This window comes from Muntiacus reevesi, chromosome 22, assembly GCF_963930625.1.
Source record: "Muntiacus reevesi chromosome 22, mMunRee1.1, whole genome shotgun sequence".
NCBI classification, from domain to species: Eukaryota; Metazoa; Chordata; class Mammalia; order Artiodactyla; family Cervidae; genus Muntiacus; species Muntiacus reevesi.
The window spans coordinates 49,234,905-49,259,451 of record NC_089270.1 but is presented as its reverse complement, the minus strand read 5'-3'; the positions used below and the strand labels follow the sequence as shown (position 1 = coordinate 49,259,451).

The 24,547-nt window shown below is 38.0% G+C and overlaps 1 long non-coding RNA gene and 1 pseudogene across 1 annotated transcript; both read right to left on the bottom strand.

Annotated features, from left to right (window-relative positions):
• Nucleotides 1-2,343: 2,343 nt before the first annotated feature.
• LOC136153003 (uncharacterized) lies at nucleotides 2,344-7,300 on the bottom strand. Its single transcript, XR_010660317.1, has 3 exons — nucleotides 6,881-7,300; nucleotides 5,924-6,049; nucleotides 2,344-3,734 (listed from the first exon to the last, which is right to left on the bottom strand). It is a non-coding gene; the product is annotated as an uncharacterized lncRNA (long non-coding RNA).
• Nucleotides 7,301-18,581: 11,281 nt separating this feature from the next.
• The window catches only part of LOC136152773 (centrosomal protein of 135 kDa-like), a 38,024-nt pseudogene continuing 32,058 nt past the window's right edge, over nucleotides 18,582-24,547 (bottom strand).

Genomic DNA, 24,547 nt, shown 5'->3' with positions numbered 1-24,547 from the left:
TTCTAAAGCATGGTCTACAAGGACATTCCTTGAGCTGTTCTATTGTGCTATTATGAATTTAATTAAAAACTTTTCTCCTGGCATGATTTAATGATTTTTCATATTATTAAATAGATGGGAAAAACACATACAAAGTGAATAGTGCCAGTTTTCCCATTCATTTGTATAGGATATTCACTGGTTGGTTGTTTGCCAGTGTATTCTATGAATCAAAAATGTTTTATAACAATTAGGAAAAAAATTAGTGCAACTGAAACTTGTGATTGTTTCTTTTCAAGTCACGGGCCACAGGGATGAGACATCAGGGGACTTTCAGTAGCAGCCATTCAAAATCATGAAATATATTTATTTCTATTACTCATTTAACAAAAGGTAGTATTTGCTGTAAACTGTTTGATGCTTTTGTGAGTATGTTAAGAAACATGTTAGTTGCTCAGTCATGTCTGACTCTGCAACCCCATGGACTATAACCCACCAGAATCCTCTGTCCATGGGATTCTCTGGGCAGGAAGACTGGAGTGACTTGCCATTTCCTTCTCCAGGGCATCTTCCTGACCCAGGGATTGAACCTGGATCTCCTGTGTTGCAGGCAGATTCTTTACTGTCTGAGCCTCCAGGAATATGTTAGTTAATTCAAGAGTACTGTTGTCTGTGGAGGTCTAGAAGAAACAAAGCAAAGAGGAACTAAAGAGCCTGTTGATGAAGGTGAAAGAGGAGAGTGAAAAAGCTGGCATAAAATTCAGCATTCAGAAAACTAAGATCATGGCACCTGGTCCCATTACTTCATGGGAAATAAGATGGGGAAACAATGGAAACACTGACAGACTTTATTTTCTTGGGCTCCAAAATCACTGCAGATGGTGACTGTAGCCTTGAAATTAAAAGATGCTTGCTCCTTGGAAGAAAAGCAATGGAAAACCTAGACAGCACATTAAAAAGCAGAGACACTACTTTGCCAACAAAGGTCCATATAGTAAAAGCTATGATTCTTTCAATAGTCACATATGGTTGTGAGAGCTGGACCATAAAGAAGGCTGAGCGCTGAAAAATTGATGCTTTTAAACTGTGGTGTTGGAGAAGACTCTTGAGAGTCCCTTGGACTGCAAGGATATTATACCAGTTAATCCTAAAGGAAGTCAGTCCTAAATATTCATTGGAAGGACTGATGCAGAAACCGAAACTCCAGTACTTTGGCCCCCTGATTCAAAGAGCCGACTTAGAAAATATCCGATGCTGGGAAGATTGAGGGCAGGAGGAGAAGAGGACAACAGAGGATGAGATGGTTGGATGGCATCACCAACTCAATGGACATAGGTTTGAGCAGGCTCCAGGAGTTGGTGATGGACAGGGAAGCCTAATGTGCTGGAGTCCATGGAGTCACAGTCTCCTGACTGAATGACTGAACAAGAAGAAGAAGAAGAAACGCTGCCTTCCTTGGGATATTTTAGAATTATCAAATGTCTTGATTAGAAGGGATAGGGACCCTTTCTCCTATTAATTTATGACCGTTATTTAAGATGATTTATATTTATGATTTGTATCTAACACAGAAAGAAAAGCTTGTTTTAGTGCGAAGAGATGGGGATTTGATTTCTGGACTTTCCTCTCAGTAGTAGTTTGAGAGTGGCTAAGTCTCAAAATTTTGAGCTTCATCTTTAAAATGAGGATAATATCTTTTCTACCTTCATTCCTGGTAAGTATGAAGACCAAAGAGGAAATCTGTATAATGGCAACATGAACATTAGAAAGCATTGTTTGAATATGAGATATATTAACTCATATTATTTTCATATACTGTAGATTACATAATAAAAGTTACATCTTACCTGGTAAAGGGTGTAGGTGAGATTTAATTTACTGCTGAGATCATGTAGACTTACATAAAACTCCATGGATTTTTTTCATTTTGATTTTTATGATCTTAACATTTTTTAATCTACTCACATAGGCTTTTCCCTTTAGATTAAATAATAACCACACTAAAAATCAGTTTTCATGTGTTCTTTACATCACACCTTTTATATGTCCACATACCTGTCTTTTAAACAAATTTAATTAAGACAGAATTGTTCAGAAATGATGATCTGAGTTAAAAGTTTAAGAAGCACATGAGAGAACAGGTCTGTAATTGCAAGTTTCTAGTCCTAGTCCCCAAATTTTCAAATGCTTACATTTTTCCTGAGTATTTCAGCTACTGTGTGAGGTGTATTATTCACTACAACATGTAATTTTTAGTGAATAAAGCAGCACAGACCAGTAGATGGCCAAATTCAGTATAGTTCAGACTTACTTGGTAAGAGGATGGCTCTCAAAATCTACGAAGAGCCTTTGTTGAGTTCTTTCTGTCATGTATACATTTGTTGTTGTTGTAGTTTAGTTGCTAAGTTGTGTTTGACTCTGTGGCCGCGTGGACTGTAGCCCACCAGGCTCCTCTGTCCAGGGGATTTCCCAGGCAAGAATACTGGAGTGAGCTACCATTTCCTTCTCCAGGGGATCTTCCCCACCCAGGGATCAAATCCATGTCTCTTGTATTGGCAGGTGGATTCTTTACCGCTGAGCCCCCAGTGAAGCCCCCATTCATATATTATTGGCCCACATATACTGTAGTCAATTGAATTTGGAAATAAACGAATTTAAGTCATAGCTCATAAATTTGCAGTCTGTTCATCACCTTTATGCTGAGAGCAGCACCCTAGGTCCAGGTCTTAGGGCTCTGACTCCATGAACCAGCAGGGCGACAAGAGTAATATTACAAATCACATAGGCGTGTTTTATGTTAGGATCAGAAAAACCTGACTTTCTGAAAGTTTCTGTGCTTTTACACAGTCTCATGGCAACACTCAGCTGAATGTCCAGGATGCACCAAGTGTTAGAGCTGGAAGGACTGCCATCATTGCTGCAACTGATAACAACATTGCCAGTCAGTTCAGTTCAGTTCAGTTGCTCAGTCGTGTCCGACTCTTTGTGACCCCATGAACTGCAGCACGCCAGGCCTCCCTGTTCATCACCAACTCCTGGAGTTTACCCAGACACATGTCCATCGAGTCAGTGATGCCATCCAGCCATCTCATCCTCTGTCGTCCCCTTCTCCTCCTGCCCCCAATCCCTCCCAGCATCAGGATCTTTTCCAATGAGTCAACTCTTCGCATGAGGTGGCCAAAGTATTGGAGTTTCAGCTTCAGCATCAGTCCTTCCAGTGAACACCCAGGACTGATCTGCTTTAGGATGGACTGGTTGGATCTCCTTGCAGTCCAAGGGCCAGAGAGGTTGCTAAGTTAACGGGTTGCAATACTCGGTCTTAGAGCACCTCTTCAGTCTCTCAGCCCAGTGCTCTTCCTTATATCTTAGTCTCTCATGGTCATGTCCTTTTTTGTTTCATTATATAGTTAGATACGCATAACTGTAATTTAATAGATACTACCAAGAGATTGTATATCTATATGTGACAGTGTATGTACCCACCCCAAAATGCTCATTTTTTAAAACCGTTTTTCATAAAATCTGAATTAAATGAAATATCATATAGGAGAAGGGTCTTATAAAACACTGCCAATTGCCAGCTAGGTAAGCTTGCCCCACAAGCACAGTCAAGGTTGTGAGCTGTGTTTAACACCCTGCTTTCTTGCGTTGAGCTGGTTGTCATGTGCTGTCGATGCCATCTGGATGCATCATAAGTGTGTGGTGATTTTGCAATAAACACACAGTAACTATAATGTAACCCAGAAGCAGAATGACTGTAAAAAAAAAATAAATAAATAAGGTCAACTTTTTTAAAATGAAATCTATCCTTACTTGAAATTTCAAGTTGAGAAATTCAAATATATTATTGATACCTGACATTAGTGATTGAACATGAAAAATTAAATAAAGAAAAGAGGTCATTTCCTAAAGAGGTCAGTATGGACACACACATGCATACAGACACACATGTTCACTTGGAGAGCCACCTTGCTAGGTTGGCAGGGCTCCATGAATGACAGCCTGTGAGGGCAGCAGATGATAAGGTTCATCTGTACTTTGCTCTCTTCATCATCCTGTCTCCAGAGTTTTTGTCTTCAGGTTTCCCTTTTCTTTTTAGGCAAACCATCAGCTAATGACCAAATTCCAACAGAACATGTGAAGTTTGAATTATTTTTAGAAAGAGCATGATTTTTCCTTTCAATTTGTCTGTAAAGACACACTTTTAACTTAAGGAAGTTCTTGCATGACCCTGCTTTTTTGGCCAGAATGACCAATCCAATATATCAGTTCATTCGCTCAGTCGTGTCCGACTCTTTGTGACCCCATGAATTGCAGCACGCCAGGCCTCCCTGTCCATCACCAACTCCTGGAGTCTACCCAAACCCATGTCCATTGAGTCAGTGATGCCATCCAGCCATCTCATCCTGTCGTCCCCTTCTCCTTCTGCCCCCAGTCCTTCTCAGCATTAGGTCTTTTCCAATGAGTCAACACTTCACCTGAGGTGGCCAAAGTATTGGAGTTTCAGCTTCAGCATCAGTCCTTCCAATGAACACCCAGGACTGATCTCCTTTAGGATGGACTGGTTGGAGCTTCTTGCAGTCCAGGGGACTCTCAACAGTGTTCTCCAACACCACAGTTCAAAAGCATCAATTCTTTGGCGCTCAGCTTTCTTCACAGTCCAACTCTCACATCCATACATGACTACTGGAAAAACCATAGCCTTGACTAGACAGACCTTTGTTGGCAAAGTAATGTCTCTCCTTTTAAATATGCTATCTAGGTTGGTCATAACTTTCCTTCCAAGGAGTAATCCAATATATAAAATATTTCTAATATGAAAATATCTCTATTTTATTATATGCATGTATTATTAGCTAAGATTCCTAGATTATACTGAAAAGGCCAGTGCAGGTAAGTATTTGACAAAGATACTGGAAGTAAAATTGGATTAGGGGTCAGACATCTAAAAATATATCTATCTCAGGGTTAAGTTTCTTCATCTATACAGCAAAGGCATTGGGTTAGAATTTCTTTTGTTTCTAGACATTCGCTGCTTTATCTCCTTCATTGGCCATAGTAATGTTAACCTAATTCCTCTTTCTCATCCTCTTTAAAACACAAGTGAGGGATAACGACTTGAATTATCCAGGGAACTATTTAGATCTGAAATATAGTGAAGGCTAGCAAACACATCCCAAGACGCCTTCTGGCTCTGAGAATGAATGGCTGAGTATAAAGCATGGATGATGAAGGACAGAGATATGCTCCCAACAGTCAAAACAATGCTCACTAAGAAAACTGCACTACAAGGAATTTAATCTTAAAACTAAATATTAGTGATGTTATTATATTTTTCTCCCAAGAAGGAAGAGGAGGAAAAGAAGGACAGAAGGAAAGAAAGAAGGAAGGTAGGAAGGAAAGGAGTCAGGCAGAAGGAAGGAAATATGTGAGTGTCATTAAACTCTTTTCCATCAGAGGAAAGATTAATGTAATGATTAATAATAATCATCAGGGCTTCCCTGATGCTCTAGTGGTTAAGAATCTGCCTGCCAATGCAGGGGACACGGGTTCAAACCCTGGTCTAGGAAGATCCCACGTGCCGTGAAGCAACTAGGCCCATGTGCCACAACTACTGAGCTAGGGCTCTACAGCCTGTGAGCTGCAACTGCTGAACCCATGAGCTGCAACTACTGAAGCCTGCAAGCCTAGATTCCGTGCTCCACAAGAGAAACCACTGCAATGAGAAGCCTGTGCAACACAATGAAGAGTAGCCCCTGCTCACGGCAACTAGAGAAAAGTCTGTGAAGCAACAAAGATCCACCACAGCCAAAATAAATAATCTTAAAAAAAATTATAAAAAGTAATGCCCCAATCAAATAGAAAATCTCTCTTTCAACTATCAAAACATGCAAAGTTGAACCTCTGTTTTTCTTCACTCGTCAAAAAAGATGCAGTTTATTACCTTTAAAGTCCACATCTCCAACAAGTTTTGTCTTTCCTGTGATTGGGTCATGGATATAGTTGATACTAACGTCGATTACAGTGGCACCTTCCTTAACCATATCAGATGTGATCAACTTTGGGATACCTAGAAGGAAAACAGAGTTGTAAAACACTGGAAAATACTTAAACTCTGTCCTTGAGAATAACAAGGATTTATACATCTGGTATTTTTGTTGTCATGGAAAGGTAGCACATGAGGGTATTGCTGGGTGAAATTCTGCTCAGGTTTACCCTTTCACCTTAGAGACTGCTTACAGACTTCAAATGGACCCAGCTTGAGCAGCCTCCTTTGTATCTCATGTACTATAAATATAATGGGGGAGATTATGGAGATAAAACAGGCTTCTGTTGAGGGTGAGTGCAGTGGAGTGAAAACAACTTGGAAAATGGAGGCAGAGACAAGGAAGTGAGGGAGGGAAGGAGGATAAAAAAGACAAAAAGTGAAATGGTACTATTCATATTTCTCAGGGTTGTGGTAAACTGTAAAGTGATGTGCACAAAGTAGTATCTTATCATTTCCAAACATGAAAGACTATCCTGCGTTGATTTTTTCTTGGTTTCTTTGATCATCACATCTGTATATAACTTGGAATGGTAAGAAACAGTACATTCTACTTAGTGTTTCTCCATTTGAATTTGAAAGATAGCTCTACAGAAATGTGATGTCACCATCTATTTTTTGTAACACTTTTCAAATTTTATTTCAGATGCAACAGTGCCAGCTAACAACGGCTAGTGCTCCCTTTTTTTTTTGCTATGAGTTAACAAATCATCCCTAAACTCAGTGTCTTAAACCAACAACTTATTTTTATTTTCCACAGTTGTGTGAGTTGACTGAGCTCAGCTGGATGGATCTTCCTGGGGGTCTTTCACATAAATGGAGTCAGTTAGCAGCTGCAGTTGGAGGCATCTCAACCTGTGACATTGCTGGTTGTCCGAGGTGCATTCACAGGCCTGCAGTTGAGCTCGTCTGGGGATGCTGATTGGAGCACATAGATGTGGCCTCTCCACGCAGCTCGGACTTCTCACAGCCCCGCAGCTGGCTTCCAGGAGTGCGTGTTCCAAGCGGCAGGAAATAGAAGGTACCCATAGCTTGAGGATGGAACCTGGAAACTAGCACAGTGTTGTTTCTGTCATATTCTATTGGTCAGCCAGTGACAGAATCCACTTAGACTGAAAAGGAGGGGTAGAGATGCAACTTCCCAATGGGAGGAGAATCAAAGAATTTGTGTCCATCTTTATTCCATCAGAATGCCTCTGGATGACACTGTGTCTGGAATGTGATTTACTCATTTTCACACTACATCCCTTAACCAGAATAGGGTAATCTGTTTTGCATCATCAGAGGCTTTCTTCTATCATCTGAACATCCAGATGCTTTAAATGTCATCTTGTGACATATGATTTTTAGTGGTAGTAAGAATTAAAAGGCTAAAAAGACAGTGCCAAGATAGATGCAGCTAGCTGACAAGGTTCCTCAGCCACACCAACGATACAACAAAGATGGTTATCAATGCTTGAGAGATATTTTTTCTCTTGCTTTCCTATCCTGTCCCAGAGAACTTCTCCCTTTTTATCAGTTCTAGCATAGATATCAAGTAATGCTCCAAATAAAGTCATAAAATCCTGTATATTCTTGGCAGTCATTAGAAAAAGAAACCATAAGTGATATGACAGCAAGAAATATTTTTAAAATTAAAATGACAATGAAGTAGTTATTAAAATCCAGCTACTATGATTTTGGGAAAGATCCAGATCTCCCTCAATTAGGACCATTCAATTCACTATCTCAATGAATATCAATTGGCAGTGGTCAAATACACAGTTTTCCAAAGCGAGGGAAATGTGAGCTTGATTTTAATTCTCAGGAAAATTACAAAATGGAAAACCACTGAATGCATGCTTTTTTTTTTTTTTTTTTGATGATGATGATGTTACATATGTCCATTGCAGAAAATGTCAAAAGTATCTAAAAGTTTAAGCTGAAAACAAAAATCACTATAATCTTGCCATCCAAAGATAATAAATGTATTTTTATTGTATTTGTTTCTAGGATTTCGAAATGCTTCTTCATTAGGCATAAAGCCTATAAAAGGATATATAATTTTGTTTGTATTGTGCCTCATTGTTTATCTTTGAATTAAAATTAAACTGTAAGCATTTTCCTATTTCATCAGTTATTTAAAATTTAAAAACCACACGAAATAAGTTATTATGTAAATTACCATAGTAAGTTATTCATTCCTGCAGTCTTTTCAATACTTTGCTATCATAAATAATGCAGTGATGATCATTTGTGCTCAGGAAACTATGATGATTTCTTATCTGCAGCAGCAAGTTTGACAGTTTTTCACTGAACCCTTATGATGGGATTCAGTGAAACATGATGGAAAAACATGGGTTGAATAAAAGCTCTCAATGGTAGTCATGACTGGTTAAATAATACATTCTGAAACAGCTTATCAATAAGAAGGTCTTCCATGAAAAGTATCTTTCAGTGCCATTTTCAAATTTTGTGAGAACTTGGAAGAACACATTGGCATCACAATAGTTATTTTACCTTTGTCCTCCTCCAGGTCTTTTCCACCCTTCTCTGCTCTACTTTATGGCAGGGATGGGACTGATTCTTATAGAGGTCTTGTGTGTTTCCTCTCTCTCTTGGAACCCTGTCACAGCCATGAGAACAAACACAAGCCTCCCTGCTGGCAGATCCAAATCCTGTGGAAGAGAGCTGAGTTGTTTCAGGGAAGCCATCCTAGACCAGTCATCTAGCCAACCACCAGCTGAAGGCAGATGTTTGAACAAGCCAAGTCATGGTCAGAATATCTGAGCTAAGGTCACCATAATTGACTAGCTGAACCATGCTCATGAGAAATTTATTTTAAAGGGTGGTTGTTTAAATTGACTGAGTTTGGGGGTGTTTGGTTGTTTTTTAATACAGCAAAAGTTGCATAATACATATTAGCAAATGACACAAAATTGGACAGAATAGCTAGTAGGTAGCTACTTTGGAATAGTGGACTATCAATAGCCATAGAATTTGAAAGAGGTTCTGTTTATCTGATCAGCTGGGTGTACTTGATTAAAAATTCACTAAAAACTCTTAGGTTGTTCCAAGACAAATAATGTCCAGATTCAGGGATGTAATGCTTTCCACTATATTTTCAGCAGAGTTTCTCTGAAAATGTTGGTTGTATTCTGGAGGCTGATCTCGAGAAGAATGATGAGAATGGATCTGGAAATCATGTCATATGGAACAAGTGCAATCAAACTAGTTGGTTCAACTATTTAACCATCAGGTTGTGACAAGAAGAAAAAGTTTATGCCACAATGTAAATCAACTATATCAGTAAACATGCTTTTAAATTCAGCTAGCTTTAGTTTTTCATAGAAACAATTTTTCAATGATGATAGCAAATATGTTGATTTCTTTTTTTAAATTTTGGCAGTGCTGGGTCTTCTTGCAGTGTGCAGACACTGTGTTGTACCACGTGGGCTATGTGTTGCAGCATATGCTGCAACTAGTTGTCCCGTGACATGTAGGATCTTAGTTCCCTGACCAGGGATTGAACTCTTGTCCTCTGTATTGGCAGGCAGATTCTTAACCACTGGACCATGAGGGAAGTCCCAGCATGCTGATTTATATTCTGCCACAGTTCTTTATGTTGATGTGGATCTATAACTTACAGTTTCCAAAGGGTAAGGAACAGCCATGGGTTAGTATTGGTCCATACATTGAATATCTCTGAAACAGAGGAATGGTTGAATAAACTCAAGTTGCCTTTCTTAGGGGGGAAAAAAAACACCTAAAAAACTAAAAATAATCAAAACCCAATAATTGTGTCTTCAGTGTGTTAAACTGTATAGGGAGTTGATTTACTTTATATATTTCCAGAAGGAAGAATGAAGGGACAAGGAAGGGAATAGATTTTAGCTCAATACAGAGAATATTTTAAGAATAATAAGCCACAAAGAGAAATACTGTCCTTATTCCCCATTAGAAATGTTCACAATAGGGCAAAGATGAGATTGAATTGGGGAAGTTAATGATGCTTTCAAATTTTATGATTTAAAGATTCTCTTTTGTCTAATTAAAATAATTTTTTTTCTTTCTTCTCTCAAGTAATTCATTTCTGAACCCTTGCAGACTTCTGACCCTGTCATTCTGCTAAACAAAAGAAAGAAATAATACAAATTGTACTTAACAGTTGAAATGATAACAAATAGGCATATATGATACCTACTTCAGATATGTTAAATGAGCTGTCCACTGACATTGTTGTCTTGTAGAAACAAATGACTGGAAGTGAAGTTGTTCATTAATTGTACCTTAAAAGACACTGAAAAGAAATTTCTTAATTGGGTTCCCCAAATAAACAAATGCAATATATTTAAATTAAATTATTATCATTTGATAAAGTGACATATTAAAAACTAAACATTTGGAAAAGACTTTCAGTTTAGTTCAGTTCAGTCACTCAGTCATGTCTGACTCTTTACGACCCCATGGACTGATTTTAGATGTTAGTCTAAAAAAAAAGACTTTAGATACTAGTAGAATGTGAAGTCAGAAAAATTTTTTATTTGTTTTTTTGTTAAAGCTGAAAATGAACAGTAGTTTCAAGTGAACATTTCCTATGAGCTTTTTCTTTTTGATGTGATAGTTCCATAGAAACCTATCCTTAATTCTTATATAATTTGAAGACTCAAGCATTATATGTGAGAACCAAAACCATCCACATCCACATAACTTACTCTATACATTAACATAACTTTATTATTTCATTGTTTTTATCAATACAACTTTATTGCTCTAGGGAACTCTTGCTCAGAAAGATAAAAGTTTTAAGCAATTTTACTGTCTCAAGAACACATCAAAAGACTTATTTTAATTAACATCAAACTGTTTGACATCTCAACAGATAGTATCAAAATTTTCAAGACTCTTGGAAATCCTTGCTTTAAATCCTCTCCTTGTTGTGTCTTCAATCCTAAACTTTTATATTACGATCTTTACCTAATCCTACCGAAAATTTCTGATTAAGAGACTTGCCTTAAACAAACTTCATGTTTAATCTCTTGCAACCCCATGGACTGTAGCCCACCAGGCTCTTCTATCCATGGGATTCTTGAGGCAAGCATTCTGGAATGGGTTGCCATTTCCATCTCCAGGGGATCTTTCCCACCCAAGGATCAAACACACATCTCCTGCATTGCAGGCAGATTCTTTACTATCTGAACCACCAGGGAAACCCCCAAAAACAAACTTCAACATCTCCTAAATATTCCAACTTTGCTTCTACACCCTAAGATGTTATTGAGGTAAGTAGCTCACTGGGGCTGGGGGGGGGGGGGGGGCGGGGATTCCTGATTTGTGGAATTTGGTGATTTCTGTGGTATAAGTATTCCTATCATGGCTGACTTCAAGTTACCAAGGTGATCCTTCTCAGGCTAACAGGAGTTAGGTTCAGCACACCACTGCCTCTAAGGGACTATCAAGATAGTGTTCTCCCATGCTTCTCTAACCTAAACTCAGATTTGTCTTATTGATGGACTGTTTGGATGCCATCTGGGGGAAACCAATGTTCAACAATACTGGGGATCTGTAAAAATCTAATCAAGAACTTCTCTTGGCCATGGTCCAGGACCTCAAGTTGGAACCATGGTTGCCTCTTTGGCCCTTTGAGCCTCTTGCTGGTACAGGAAGCTGTTGGCCTCTGTGAGTGGGATGATGAGGTAAGTCTTGCATTGAGTCCCAACTCTGATTTCTTTTCTTTAAAGGTCCCCAAATGCTGAGTTTATTTTGTCTTCTTTAAATAAGAAACTCATTTTAGGAATCCTTTGATTATATGTTCAGTTAAATAACTTTTATCTTTGGTGGAAGTCAGTGCTATTACTTACAACACAATTTGTCTCTATCGCTGTCATCTTTTGTTGTATATTTACAAAGGAAGAGTTCACAGCGAGGGGATGTGGGTAAGGTAGATAAATCCATTACTCAAACTGACCCTGAGGACTGAAAAGTTCAGAAAGTGTCTTTTGAATTTTGGAAAATCCTGTGGATGTTTTGCCTCAGCTCACTTGTTTCCCTGACTAAGATGGTAAAAAATCTGCCTGCAGTGCAGGAGACCTGGGTTTGATCCCTGAGTCAGGAATATCCTCTTGAGAAGGGAATGGCTACCCACTCCAGTGTTCTTGTCTGGAGAATTCCATAGACAGAGGAGCCTGGCAGGCTTACAGCCCATTGGTCCACAAAGGGTTGGATACAACTGAAGTGATTTAGCACTAGCACAGCATCCCAAATATCCAATGTTCTGCTTTTTTTTTTTATGTTTCTGAGGGAATATCTAAGGCATTTAGATTCCAAAATTGTTCCCTTAAAATGTCTTCGCCAAGGCAAACAAAAAGTGAAAAACTAAAAATGGTCTCTTTTAGAGTCTTCCAAGTCTTAGTACAAATCAAATAGCTCTTTTATTATTTATCTTCCCCCAACTTAAGTTTCTCTACTTCCTTTGACTTCTTCCTTTTACCTCCTAACTGTCTAGAAAAATCTCCAAAGTGCAATTACTTCATAAAATTAACCACCCCTCCCCTCACCATCAGAAACAGGGAAAATTGCATTGTTTTAAGGTCTGGTCTCATACTGAGCCAAAAAGCCAAGTGATAAAATTTGCAGAGGAATTAGAAATAGTTTTAGGAATCAATAATCCAGTAACCCCAAGTGTATATCAAATAGTACATATGTGTTCTGTTATGAAAGAGTCGAATGGAAAGATAGGATTCAAAGACCCCAATTTGCATAAGAAATCAGAAGAATTTAGAAAAGTTGTGTATATTAGACAAGGTCTTTTGGAAACTCTCCCCTCCTGTGAGCACAGATTGAATGCTGATCCCGTCTTATAAGCAAAGAAAGGAACCATCCATTGGAGAATTCAGAGACAAGTTCTTTAATACCTTTAGACAGTTTTCATAAGTAACTCCTGCTGCAAATGTAATGAGCTTTCTACTAACTTTTTGCCAATACCTTTAAGCCTGAAACAGAAAGTTTAATACACTAGAAACATTTAGAATTTAAACATCTATAATTTAAAACATTCTAGAAAAACTAGAATGGAATAATAGACTCATTGCCAGACATTCAGCACTTCACTGAGCATTTTTAAAAGAATATGAGAACAAAGGGAATAAGACTCAGATAAAACAATTAGACATTCCCTATGAGGAGGAAGAGGAGGAGGAAAAGGAATCAAATGCCCAATCTCTTATTTTATCCTTGAAAATTCACAAGGAGAATGTCCTCATAATGTTAGAAGGCAACCTTTTGCTTGATCTGGGCACTACTTTATTAGTCTTAAACTGCTATTTAATTCAACATCTCCCTTGGAGAGATGGTTGTGGGTGTTTAAGAATACACAAGCGTTCCACATGTCCTGGCTGAGAGCAGAGGTGCAGTCTCGGCTCCTCAGTGACCCCACACTTGTGAATTTGACAGGGACAGATGTATGCTCAAAGTGGAATCATCAACAAATTAAGTGATTTCTTGACAGTCTCTTTCCTGAAAAGTCTGAGGACTTCCTATTTGTAATGAGGTTGCAACTAATTGGCATATTAACTTAGACTTACTGTGTCTAAATCAAGTCCAAATTGAAGATCTCAAAGAAATGCTAGAGTTTTTGTTGGTAACACTTCTATAAAACTGGCGGCATTAATAGGACTGAACCTCTAGCTAAACCTCTATCTAGTGAGAAAAGTACATTTGTTGAGACGTTCTTAAGTTTCAGTGAGTTTCACCTGGGGAGCTTGTTAGACTGCCTGTGTCCTGAGTCAGCAGGCCAGATATGGCCCAGGACTCTGCATTTAACACTTCTCCAGGTGACTCTGGTACATAATATTCTCTTAAAGCACTAGCTAAAGACAGACCAAAACTAACAGAAAATGGACTGGTTCTTAAAACTCCTGTCCTTCTAGGTAAAAACACCAATGAGTTGAGGATGTAGAATCATTCAGAATCTTAGATGCATAAATAGAATATTCATTCCCCAGTTCCCTGTAGTAGCAACCTCAAATTCTGTTTTATCCTTGTGCCTCCTGAGAGAATATATTTAGTTTAGACCTGTATTTTGTTTCCTTCAGTGTCCTTTCTTTAGTGTTAATTATAATTGACTATTATGATTTCTTTTAGATCATAATAATCAATACTTATTGGCCTTCTTCTGGAAATATCAACAATATACATATCTGGGCTATTGTTATACCTAGGAGTTTACTAAGTCATCCTCATACTTTTTCAGAATCCTCTATCAGGACCTAAAGAATCTGAAATTTTCCTGTAATTATATTCTTATCATTCAAAGGAAGATTTGCAGAAGAGCATATATTTTAGAAGATGTGAATCAGACACTGAATTTTAAGTTTCTAAAAATTCAAAATACTTTTAGGCTATGCTGGCCTATCAGCAGATGTATTCCTCAAGTAAATATGTAATAAGAAACATTACAAGTACAATAAAATAGCTGTTAGATTTTATATAAATATTTGTTATTGCAAACTCCCTCCTTTATAGTTAGCAATTTTCAAAACTCTCATATCAGTTCTTTAAATTCCTAATAAAACATATCAACTCTATATTCTAAGATATTCAGTTACATGAAATTTCATTGTTGCACACTTATAATATCATCAACATTTCCAGCTTTAACCCTGCAGAGCAAAAACAGTCTCGAGAAAGAACACAGCTGGAAGAATCACCCTACCTGATTTCAGGCCACACCACAAAGCTACAGTAATCAAAACAGCCTGGTATTGACACAGAAACAGACACACGGATCAATGAACAGATTAGAGAGCCCAGAAATAAACCCATGCCCTTATGGTCTATTAATCTATAGCAAAGGAGGCAAGGGTATATAACGGAGAAAAGACAGTCTTCTCAATAAATGGTGCTGGTAAAACTGGACAGCTACACATAAGAGAATGAAATCAGAACATTCTCTAACACCATATATCACAATAAACTCAAAATGAATTAAAGACTTCAGTAAAAACAACAACAACAGCTTATTAAAGACCTAAATTTAAGACCAAAAACCATAAAACTCCTAGAGGAAAACGTAGGCAGAACACTCTGACATAAATTGTAGCAATATTTTTTGGATCTGTCTTCTAAAGCAAAGTAAATAAAAGCAAAAATAAAAAGCGACCTAATTAAACCCAAAATATTTTGCACAGTAAAGGAAACCATTGACTAAAAAAAAAACCTACTCAATGGAAGAAAATATTTACAAATGATATCACTGACAAGGAGTTAATATCCAACATACATTAAAAAGCTCATATTAATACAACTCAACATAAAAAAAACAATTAAAAAGTGGGCAGAAAATATGAATATACATTTTTCCAAAGGGACATGAAGATAGTAGACAACAGGCACATGAAAAGATGCTCAACATCACTAAATGTTAAGGAAATGCAAATCGAAACTACAGTGAGATATCACCTCAAACCAGTCAGAATGGCTATCATAAAATGAACACAGATAATAAATTATTGGCAAGGATGTGTAGAAAAGGGAATTTTGTACATTGTTTGTGGGAATGTAATTGATGCAACCACTGGGGAAACAGAATGGAAGTTTTAAAAAAAATTAAAAATAGAACCAGCAATTATACTCCTGCGTATATATCTGAAAAAGACAAAAACACCAGTTTGAAAGGATAACACACCCCAATGTTTATACCAAAATTATTTACAATTGTCAAGATATGGAAGCAACATAAGTGTCTACCAACAGGTGAATGGATAAAGAAGATGTGATACATACACACACACACACACACACACACACACACACACAGGAATAATCCTCGGCCATTAAAAAGAATGAAATTTTGTCATTTGTAGTAATATGGATGGATTTGGAGGGTATTATGCTAAGTGAGATACTTCAAAAGGGTAAGACAAATACTGTATGATACTGCATTTTTGTGTGAAATCTAAAAATACAACAAACTTGTGAATACAACAAAAAGAAAGCAGAAATAAATATAGAGAACAAACTAGTGGTTACCAGTGAGGAGAAGGAAGGGGGAGGGACAATATAGGGGTAGGAGAGTAAGAGGTACAAACTGTGATGTAGAAAATAAGCTACAGGGATATATTGTACAGCAGAGAGAAAATAACCAATATTTTATAATAACAATAAATGGGGTGTAACCTTTAAAAATAAATTAATTTTTAAAAAATTCTAAAAGACAGAAATATAGATCAATGGAACAGAATAGAAAGCCCAGAGATAAATCCACATACCTATGGACACCTTATCTTCAACAAAGGAGGCAAGAATATACAATGGAAAAAAGACAGCCTCTTTAACAAGTGGTGCTGGGAAAACTGGTCAACCACTTGTAAAAGAATGAAACTAGAACACTTTCTAACACCACACAAAAATAAACTGAAAATGGATTAAAGATCTAAATGTAAGACCAGAAACTATAAAACTCCTAGAGGAGAACATAGGCAAGACACTCTCGACATAAATCACAGCAAGATCCTCTATGACCCACCTCCCAGAACATTGGAAATAAAAGCAAAAAGAAACAAATGGGACCTAATGAAACTTAAAAGCTTTTGCACAACAAAGGAAACTATAAGCAAGGTGAAAAGACAGCCTTCAGAATGGGAGAAAATAATAGCAAATGAAGAAACAGACAAAGGATTAATCTCAAAAATATACAAGCAACTCCTGCAGCTCAATTCCAGAAAAATAAATGACCCAATCAAAAAGTGGGCCAAAGATCTAAATAGACATTTCTCCAAAGAAGACATACAGATGGCTAACAAACACATGAAAAGATGCTCAACATCACTCATCATCAGAGAAATGCAAATCAAAACCTCAGTGAGGTCCCATTACATGATGCTCAACATCACTCATCATCAGAGAAATGCAAATCAAAATCTCAATGAGGTCCCATTACATGCCAGTCAGAATGGCTGCTATCCAAAAGTCTACAAGCAATAAATGCTGGAGAGGGTGTGGAGAAAAGGGAACCCTCTTACACTGTTGGTGGGAATGCAAACTAGTACAGCCACTATGGAGAACAGTGTGGAGATTTCTTAAAAAACTGGAAATAGAACTGCCATATGACCCAGCAATCCCACTCCTGGGCATACACACCGAGGAAACCAGATCTGAAAGAGACACGTGCACCCCAATGTTCATTGCAGCACTGCTTATAATAGCCAGGACATGGAAGCAACCTAGATGCCCATCAGCAGACGAATGGATAAGAAAGCTGTGGTACATAACACCATGGAATATTACTCAGCCGTTAAAAAGAATTCATTTGAATCAGTTCTAGTGAGATGGATGAAACTGGAGCCCATTATACAGAGTGAAGTAAGCCAGAAAGATAAAGACCAATACAGTATACTAACGCATATATATGGAATTTTGAAAGATGGTAACGATAACCCTATATGCAAAACAGAAAAAGACACACAGATGTACAGAACAGACTTTTAGACTCTGTGGGAGAAGGCGAGGGTGGGATGTTCTGAGAGAATAACTTTGAAACAAGTATACTATCAAGGGTGAAACAGATCACCAGCCCAGGCTGGATGCAGGAGACAAGTGCTCAGGGCTGGTGCACTGGGAAGACCCAGAGGGATGGGGTGGAGAGGGAGGCGGGAGGGGGGATCAGGATGGGGAACACATGTAAATCCATGGCTGATTTATGTCAATGTATGACCAAACCCACTACAATATTGTAAAGTAATTAGCCTCCATCTAATAAAAATAAATGGGGAAAAAAATTAAGGAAATATAAAAAAAATTCTAACTTATAAATAAAATGACATACTAAAGACTGAGAGTAAGAGGATTCAAGCAATAATAGTAATAATTAAAACAAAAAGACAAGAAGATGGAGAGAAGTGCCAACCACAAAATTTTGAAAGCCAAATAGCAGATGGACAACTACTAATTAAGTAAGCAGACCCAAGAAAGCTGAAATCTAAGCCACCTGCAGGAAAAACCCAGAAAGTAGATCAATATGTACTGCAGAATCCCAAAAAAACTTCAAAAGAAAGAAAAGCTCCTTTAACTTGGCCTTTTAACTCTATATCTTTCTCTTCCTTTCAAAACAGCAATAGGATTTCATGGGAGATTGGTATGAGAACAAATTGTGGTGATAAACATGATGCTTTGCTCAGACTCACTTTGCCTTCTGACAACTGAGGCTTGTAACTGGTCCAACCTAGTGAATCTCCCCTCCCTATCCCTCAAAGCTAAGTCCTTAACATTCAACTAACATCCAAGCATTAGTTAGTGCTACCCACTGGAAGATACACATAACCCAACATGATTGAATCCCAAGCAAACACTTGACTCAGAGTCAGGCTAAGACCCATTCAGTAGTTTGAGAAATAGGGAATTATCCCAAACTGACCTGACCCATAGATAGGCTAGAAAAGAGGGAAAATAAATATGAAAAAACAATAGAAAATTCTGCTTTGGGCACAGGATGATAGTAGAAACTACTAACTATGAAGGGATATCCCTAAAATCCATATACTACAGTAATATAAAGGATATATACTGGTTCCATTATAGTTAACTGGTGTTACATAATCAATATCTTATATAAGATACTTGGTTTATCTCTTTCTGCTGTCAATAATTTAACATTGGACTGTATATCCACCATGTGCTTTTCAAATCTTTCTAGCATACGCTGAAGTTCGTCTCTTTCTCTTGTGACGAGATGGATATCTGAGTCGCAATCACCCTGAAACATAATTCAAGACAGCAGTTATCATTTCAAGACAATATTGTTTCAAGATAATTCAAGACAGAATTATCACCACATGGTTGGCACAAGGATGCTGAAGATGAGACTGACTGAAAGATGCTAACAGACAAAAAGAACACAACTTCCTTTAATGTAATTAAGGAACACAATTATTAATCTATAAGGAGAGCAGGAGAGAGAATGCTGGCAATACTGGGGCAAATTTCCAGACCTTCGAGTTCCCAGCAAGAGACCCAGCTGCCACTGATCCTACTTGATGAGACCCCATCAGATGCTTCAAGTGTCACTCTACCCCAGTTGTGTATACTGCTGTTGTAACTAAAGTATAATCCCCAGACTGGAAGCATACAGTATCTGCGAACATGCAAGGCATGCAAATTTTGAGGTATATCCCAGACCTACTCAATCAGAAACTATGGGGGCAGGGCCCAGTAACTGGTTTATCAAGCCCTCCAAGTGATTCTGATTCATTTGGAGCTGGGAATCACTAGTTCATAGCCCTCTCCATGGGAGGAATCAAGCGGGTATGTGAATACCTGCTCACCTGCTCACCCAGCACAAGTAACTTAACAGCCTAGCACATTCCTCAGTGTTTCCTGAGACTAAATCCAAGATCAATTTCCCAGGCATACCAGCCCCCAACTGTCCCAGCACCAAACCTATGTGAGCTCTATTTTTTCTGCAATCAGATAAATATAAATATTTCTACCAGACGGTGCACATTAGGATATTCACTGAATAAGCAAGTACTTCCAACATTCCTAAAACAAAATTATACCTATTACTTCAGTACAACTTAAAAAAAAAACCCATTAACTTCATAGTTATTGTAGAAAATAAATATGGCAAATGTACACTTGGGGTCTATGGCATATTAATGTTCAAGTACTATATGCAGAAGCTCCAGAGATAGTGACAATCTGGTATTTTGCTACATTGGAAAGCATTCTGATCTATGGTATTCAATATCTACTATGTACATACCATGTCCAAAGTACACTTGGTAAATGGTAAATATCCATGAAGTATCCTTCACCTGCCACTTGGAAATAAGTTATCCTCTTGGTTAAGCAAGAAAAGTCAAGGGAAAATGAATGAGATTAGCTATCTGGACACCTTGAAGGACAAAATGCATCTGTATTACAGGATAAAAGCAATTAGGGTGAGGACTTAATTAACATTTAAATAACGATAAAAGAGAACCTATGACGTAACCATATTTAAATAAAAATATTTTTACAGAAAGGAGGTGGTATGCCTAGATTTTAGAAAAGGAGAGCTCAACGAATAAGGATTTGACAGTCTGTTTTTCATTATTATCTAGGTCTCAGCTTAAACGCCACTCTCTGTAAGGAGTCCTTCCAGATTCTCCAATCTAATTTAGATCTCCCTCTATATACTCTCATAGCATTCTGAAAATTTCCTGTATTCTTTCCTCATTAATACTTACTATAAATGAGATTATAAAGTTATTTACACAACTGGGTGTTTAGTGTGTCTTTATCACTAAAATCAGAGATCAAATTGCCAACATCCACTGGGTCATAGGAAGAGCAAGAGAAATAAAAAAAAAAAAAAAGAATCTGCTTCACTGACTGTGCTAAAGCCTTTGACTGTATGGATCATATGGATCACAACAAACTGTGGAAAATTCTTAAAGAGATAGGAGTACCAGACACCTTACCTGTCTACTGAGAAACCTGTATGCAGGTCAGGAAGCAATAGTTAGAACTGGACATGGAACAACGGATTGGTTCAAAATTGGGAAAGGAGTACATCAAGTTTTGTATATTGTCACCCTGCTTATTTAACTTATATGCAGAGTACATCATGCAAAATACCTGGATAGGTGACTCACAAGCTGGAATCAAGACTGCCAGGAGAAATATCAACAACCTCAGATATGCAGATGTTACCATCCTAATGGCAGAAAGTGAAGAGGAACTAAAGAGCCTCTTTATGATGGTGAAAGAGGAAAGTGAAAAAGCTGGCTTAAAACTCAACATTCAATAAACTAAGATCATGGCATCTGGTCCCATCACTTTATAGCAAATAGATGCAGAGAAAGTGGAAAGAGTGACAGATTTTATTTTCTTGGGCTCCAAAATCACTGTGGATGGTGACTGCAGCCATGAAATTAAAAGATGTTTGCTCCTTGGAAGAAAAGCTATGACAGACCTAGACAGAGTACTACAAAGAGAGATATTACTTCTCTGACAAAGGTCTGTATAGTCAAAGCTACAGTTTTCCAGTAGTCATTTACAGATGTGAGAGTTGGACCAAAAAGAGGGCTGAGAGCCCAGGAATCGATGCTTTCAAATTGTGATGCTGGAGAAGACTCTTGAGAATCCCCTGGACAGCAAGGAGATCCAACCACTCAATTCTAAAGGAAATCAACCCTGAATAATCACTGGAAGGACTGATACTGAAGCTGAAGCTCCAATACTTTGGCCACCTGGTGTGAAAAGCAAACTCATTGGAAAAGACCCTGATGCCGGGAAAGACAGGAGGCAGGAGGAGAAGGGGATGACAGAAGATGAGATGGCTGGATGGCATCACTGACTCAACAGACATGAGTTTGAGAAAGCTCAAGAAGATGGTGAAGGACAGGGAAGCCTGGTGTGCTGCAGTCCATGGGGTTGCAGAGAGTCAGACGTGACTTACAGACTGAACCACCACCAACACTAAAACGCAAGTGCCCTCAGAGACACAGGAGGTCCTTCCCACCACACCTTCAGTACTTAGCATGTAATTCTAAAATGAATGAATTCCCCACTTCGCTAAATGTGTCTTGTATGTATGTATGAGTGCTAATAATTCCCTTTTATCACTCCATTTTTCCTAAACACACATGCACACATACACAAACTCATGTACACATACCCACAATGCTAGACTGAGGATAGGAAACAGGTCTTCTTTATCTTGTATCCTGGATGCCACATTCATAGTATGCTCTCAGTACACATCTACTGAATTAAACCTAACTTTCTATCTACACCTGATGTGCTTGGGAGAAGGAAACGGCAACCCACTCCAGTATTCCTGCCTGGAGAATCCCAGGGACGGAGAAGCCTGGTGGGCTGCTGTCTATGGGGTCGCACAGAGTTGGACATGACTGAAGCAACTTAGCAGCAGCAGCAGATGTGCTTTAAACCAGCAAATAATAAAGAAATAAAACATTTACTACGAATTAGATGTTATGTTAGACCCTTATACAATTATGTCATGTAATCTTCATAAGAGGTTGTAGATACATTCCTCACTTTGCAAATCAGGAAGCCATGAGTTAGGTAACTTGTCTAAGGTCATAAAGCCAGTGTCTGGAGTTGAAGCTTCTAATAAGGTTTCCAACTCCAAAGCATTTCCCATTACACTATACCCAAAACTCACATTTGGAAATCTGGTGAGTACAAGGTCAAAGAGACCAGCGCTGTCCCTACATAGACAACAGAGAACGAAAACCCTATATGCAAAACAGAAAAAGAGACACAGATGTACAGAACAGACTTTTAGACTCTGTGGGAGAAGGCGAGGGTGGGATGTCCTGAGAGAAGAGCATTGAAACAAGTATACTATCAAGGGTGAAACAGATCACCAGCCAAGGTTGGATGCATGGGACAAGTGCTCAGGGCTGGTGCACTGGGAAGACCCAGAGAGATGGGGTGGAGAGGGAGGCGGGAGGGGGGATTGGGATGGGAAACACATGTAAATTCATGGCTGATTCACGTCAATGTATGGCAAAAACCACTACAATAATGTAAAGTAATTAGTCTCCAACTAATAAAAATAAATGAAAAAAAAAATTACCGATACAAAAAAATGTCAATATATTTTCTGAGTTGCAGCAATCCCAGGAAACTCTGCCCAACAATTTGCTATAAAAAGCAGGGGTTGAAAACACAGCCTGTACCAAATCGAGCTTGAGACAGGTCTATGCTGTCTGCCAACAACTGTTTCTAAACAAGCTTAAAACACCCAGTTTTAGACTAGAATTTACTCCTTAGTTCACAGCACTCACAACTGTCTTACACTCCACCCATTTCACTCACGTACATCACCCATTATTCCCTATCACGCCTGAAATTTACTACTGGACTCTAAAATGCTACCAAGGTCCCAACTTTCTAAACTTTACAAAATGAATCATGTCAGGTGTCATTAGAACATTTCAAGAAACTAAATAAGATGAAGGGGGGAAGGCCCCTCCTAATTTTACCAGTAACTTACCCATATCTCAACTTGCCTTTCAACCATGAATTCACACCAAGCAAACAAATCCAACATTTAAAAGTACTGAGACACTTACCCACTCAGTTCTACTTAATAAGTTGATTAAACTAATCAACATTTTTGAAGAAGACTGTCCCACACAATGAAGGTGATCAATTCAGTGATTTCTTTTTCTTGATTCCTAAGTATATTTGGAGCTTAAAAAACAACTCAGCACACATAAATTAACTTAACTGTATGTCCCCACCCATTCATTGTGCTCTTAACAGATAACAAAGCACAGTGTTTAAACTAACACTCCAAATCAAATTCAGTCAGGAGCCAATGAAGTTACAAAACAGTCTAATCAGAAAATGTCTCAAAACCATTTGGCAGTAGGCAGATCTTCAAGAAAAAGATGACAGAGTTGGTAAATGCAGCCAAGTCTAAAATCAAATGTCCTGAGTTTTAATGACTGTACTTCCAACTTCTCTAATTTTATCCAGTATGTAGATAATGTGAGGGTCATAGAAGCCTCCAGGAATCCTCTAACTCCAACGTTTAAAAGAAAGAAGAATCTGGACACTGTAAAAGCAGTGCTAAGGGGAAGGTTCATAGCATTACAGGCTTACCTCAAGAAACAAGTCAAATAAACAACCCAACTCTACACATAAAGCAACTAGAGAAGGAAGAAATGAACCCCAGGGTTAGCAGAAGGAAAGAAATCTTAAAAATTAGGGCAGAAATAAATGCAAAAGAAACAAAAGAGACCATAGAAAAAATCAACAAAGCTAAAAGCTGGTTTTTTGAAAAGGTAAACAAAACTGACAAACCGTTAGCCAGACTCATCAAGAAACAAAGGGAGAACCAAATCAACAAAATTAGAAATGAAAATGGAGAGATCACAACAGACAACACTGAAATATGAAGGATCATAAGAGACTACTACCACCAGCTCTATGCCAATAAAATGGACAACTTGGAAGAAATGGACAAATTCTTAGAGAAGTATAACTTTCCAAAATTGAACCAGGAAGAAATAGAAAGTCTTAACAGACCCATCACAAGCACGGAAATCGAAACTGTAATCAGAAATCTTCCAGCAAACAAAAGCCCAGGACCAGATGGCTTCACAGCTGAATTCTACCAAAAATTTAGAGAAGAGCTAACACCTATCTTACTCAAACTCTTCCAGAAAATTGCAGAAGAAGGCAAACTTCCAAACTCATTCTATGAGGCCACCATCACCCTAATTCCAAAACCAGACAAAGATGCCACAAAAAAAGAAAACTACAGGCCAATATCACTGATGAACATAGATGCAAAAATCCTTAACAAAATTCTAGCAAACAGAATCCAACAGCATATTAAAAAGATCATACATCATGACCAAGTGGGCTTTATCCCAGGAATGCAAGGATTCTTTAATATCTGCAAATCAATCAATGTAATACACCACATTAACAAATTGAAAGATAAAAACCACATGATTATCTCAATAGATGCAGAGAAAGCCTTTGACAAAATTCAACATCCACTTATGATAAAAATTCTCC